Raw genomic sequence first — 3748 nt, 5'->3', positions numbered from 1 at the left:
CACAAGATTGGAGCTGAAACAAGGCCATTACACGCATGAGAACGTGCACTCTAAGGTGTGTGTGAACTTGCTTCCATGTATCTTAAAATGTGTAAGCACATTTATCTGACATTATATTCATTACACTGAGTTTAATCGTGTGTGAAAAAACCTGCAAATTTGCCAACAATATTAGTCCCTAAACATAAAAATAAAATGTTGCTTTGAAGTCTGGTGTAGATGTGTAGATGTGCCACAAATGCTGTCATACTTGAAGGTTCAATTCCCACCAGAGCCAACCTCTAAAAATAAACAGGATACACTAAGTACAGTGCAGTGTGGTACGTTGGATATAAGCCAGAAAATAGTGCATGCTTTCTTGAAGGTCCCATCAAACAAAAACACCTTATTTTATATGCAGTGACCTTGAGTTCCTGGCTATCCATCATGTGCCAAATGCATGTAAAAAAAATCCCTCTCACCTATTTATATAACACTACTGCTTTTTCTTCCTGTAAATGTTCAAGGACACACCTTGTACTGGGGAGTTGTAAATAAAAACTAGTTTACAAAATGTGGTAATAACTACCAGTGTGTAACATTGGTCTATTGGCAGAAATGGAATATAATATTCATTTATATTCAGGTATGTTTTCATTAGTGTATAACCACCTGAAAATAAGAATGGTTGTGTTTTTGTACCTTAGAATGAGCTATTTATATTAACTGTAAAAATGCATTCAGGGATAAGGTTCTGTGAACATGAAGCAAACTATATTATGGTTGTTATTCCAGTTTAATCTTTTACAGGCAGTATAATATAATATAAACAGTATAATATTTAAACTTTCATCTTCATGTATTTCACCAACTTTGGTGTCTCACCCTAGTTAGGAGGAAGTTGTTAAATTCATTGTGCCATTAGCTAAACACATTACCCAAAGGACCCAATGGGCTGCCCTTAGAGAAGAGGTTTGGCATCAGTGTGGTTATGGATACTGTTTATTTCAACATTAGACATCAACCAATAAGAACATTTGTTCCTTACAGAGGGAGCTTCTTCTACGATCTCGCCATGTTGAAGACTCCATGGTTTCTACACTAGCCGAATGGCAACCCAAACACTGCACTAGATCCAAGCGGGCAAACCCCTTCCGTGGTGCAAAATTGGAACCAACATTCCAAGGCCACTTGAGGTGTCTCCCACGAAGTCAGGTCTCCATAAGGCCCATTTATTATCTTTTAAAACCTTTTTGGTCCCTCTAATTGCTATTTCCCGTTCATGACAAATTTGAGACGGTGGTAAGTTTTTTTATACAACTTTAATAATATTTTAAATTACTATAACAGCTTTAATTCAGACAATGGCCAGTAACCAGGGCTTATTCAGCCGCTGCAGTCAGGACTTTGGGCCCAGATAGCCGACCAGCCGAATTCCGGATCACAATGAGTTTTCACATAACAGCTTTCTTCAGAACTATTGGGGACATTCACCAGACACTAAGTCATTTTTAATTAACACTCACTATGCTCAGATATGGCTATTCGTGTGTATTCGGCCAGGGCCAGGCAAGTTTTTCCTACCATCGCTTGGAAAGATGGAGGCTGTAGTTTCAGTTTTGGCTTAATTCTGCAAACTTCAACTGCTAGGATGCCCCACTAAATCCCACCACACTGGTTTTTTGCATACACTCCCTTCACTAAAAAAAAAGGTTATGCAACTTTTCCTGTATCAGCCACATGTACTTGAAACTTATTCTCCACAACACATTTAGCCTTAACTGTCTGTCGATTCTATTTAATTCTCTGGATATACGTTACTTGTCAGAATTATATTGTATTAAAAACTCCAACTGGTCAAAAATTATTCTGGCATAAAAACCTTTTAGTTCATAAATCTGGCATTACATTTTTCTTGTCACACAACATTTCCATACGAATTCTCTATATCACAATATATATTTGCAAGATATATTGTGCAAAAGACTTTTTATGCAATAATATCATGCAAAAGAGGGTTTTTTTCAGGTTTACAAATGTGTTTGACATTTTTGGGTTTTTATGCTCAATACTGAGCCAATTTTATTTGGAGACATACAGTCATGTAGGGACTTCTTCTGCAAATGTGGTGAGTGGACAGCTGTTATATGAAACCCAGCTAATGGCAACCAATGATATAACACTGTGAAAGAAGCCACTCTTCACGATACCATTTCAACTTTAAGGGATCATGGTCACATGTATATGGTATGACTGTGGAATACTTATTCATTTTGTTTGGAGGGTCAAAGTTTGTGAATGCTTGTTCTTCCACCAGGTCACCACTTAGTTAGCACTGAAACCAATTAGTTTAGCAGTAGTCAATGTATAAACGCAGAAATTTATCATGCATCCACAGCCAGGACCCCCACAGTCCTCCAGTAGGCAAACAAAAATTTTGGTGGATGGCAATTTTAGGGTCCAACGGAGGGGAAAAACGATTCTGTCAACTCTCTTATACTTATTGAAGTCTTGTGCTGATATTTGGAGAGCTTCCAGAGAGTTCTAGCTGTTTAAGAGCTGCCAGGAGATGGCGGTCAAGGTAAAGACATTTTGCATAAAGACATTAGGTGCTCAAAACTCATTCATCAGGAAAGAATGAAATCCCTCCAACCATTGTTCCCCCTCTGGACCCTTCTCCCAAACTCCTAGGGTACAAAACCCATTCCTTGTCTCCTATGTCCCTGATCCACCCACTCGTTATTAAAATCATTCCCTCCCCAAACTTGGTTTCACTCCCTACTGCTTAAAAAGGCCCCATCAATCAGACATTTTGCTCACACCACACAAACCCACTCTTTTATCCGGGAAGTTCCCCTGGCTCCATAATCCCTACAGGGGGCCCACCTCTCCCACAATTCTCCCTTCATTATCAAAGTACTTGAGGAAAACGCAAGTTGGCACAACCCCCCAACCCTTTTTTCAGGGACCCAACCCTTGTGATAATATAATAAACCCCTCTTTTGAAAAATTTCCAGTCAGGTTCCGCTTCTGGCCACCAGACACGCAGCACCTCTGCCCGGTTCAGAGTACAACAAAAAACGATCCCTCAATATCCGATCGCTGGCTCTCCTCTCCCTCATCTCCTGGACCTTTGGCTGCATTTGGATACTTGTTCGACCATCGGGCATTCTTTCTTAAACCGGGCTCCACCTCAAACCCCAACTGACCTCCAAATGACCACTGGCCCTCACGGTTGGTTCCACAATCTTTAACCTACACAACAACCGGGAACAGAATACCATCTCCCCTTGGGCCAACTCCATCAATTCACCCACAAAGTCACTTGGCGGTGTTCCCCAGGTCAAGTCCTTGGCCCAATCTCTTTATCCTCTACCCTCCCCTTGGCCAAAAAATTCATTCCAAGCCGGTTTCATATCCAAAAATTCATTCCCACTGCTATGGCCGATGGAAAAGCTCTTGTAATGGCCCAAAGCTGGCAAAGGCCCACCTTCACAGTCAACCCCATCAACTCCAACCCACCTATAGATTAAGGCTGGATCAGGTTGGGAGTCTGACATCTCTTATTTGTTGCTAGTAGGGCTAGGACTATCGGGGATTTCCCATGGGTACTGAGTCTTCTCTTCCTCCCTCTCTTTTCTGCACCTCATCAGTTTTTCCCATTAATGCCAGTTACTAACTTCACTTTCTTCCCCGGAGTTCTTTCCAACTTCCTCAAACCAACATGATAAAACAAAATCTTCTCATTGGCACTGTTGAACTCTATACC

Source organism: Morone saxatilis, unplaced genomic scaffold, assembly GCF_004916995.1.
Source record: "Morone saxatilis isolate NCDOM2014 unplaced genomic scaffold, NCSU_SB_2.0 Contig10, whole genome shotgun sequence".
Classification (NCBI taxonomy): Eukaryota; Metazoa; Chordata; class Actinopteri; family Moronidae; genus Morone; species Morone saxatilis.
This window is presented reverse-complemented; position numbering follows the sequence as displayed.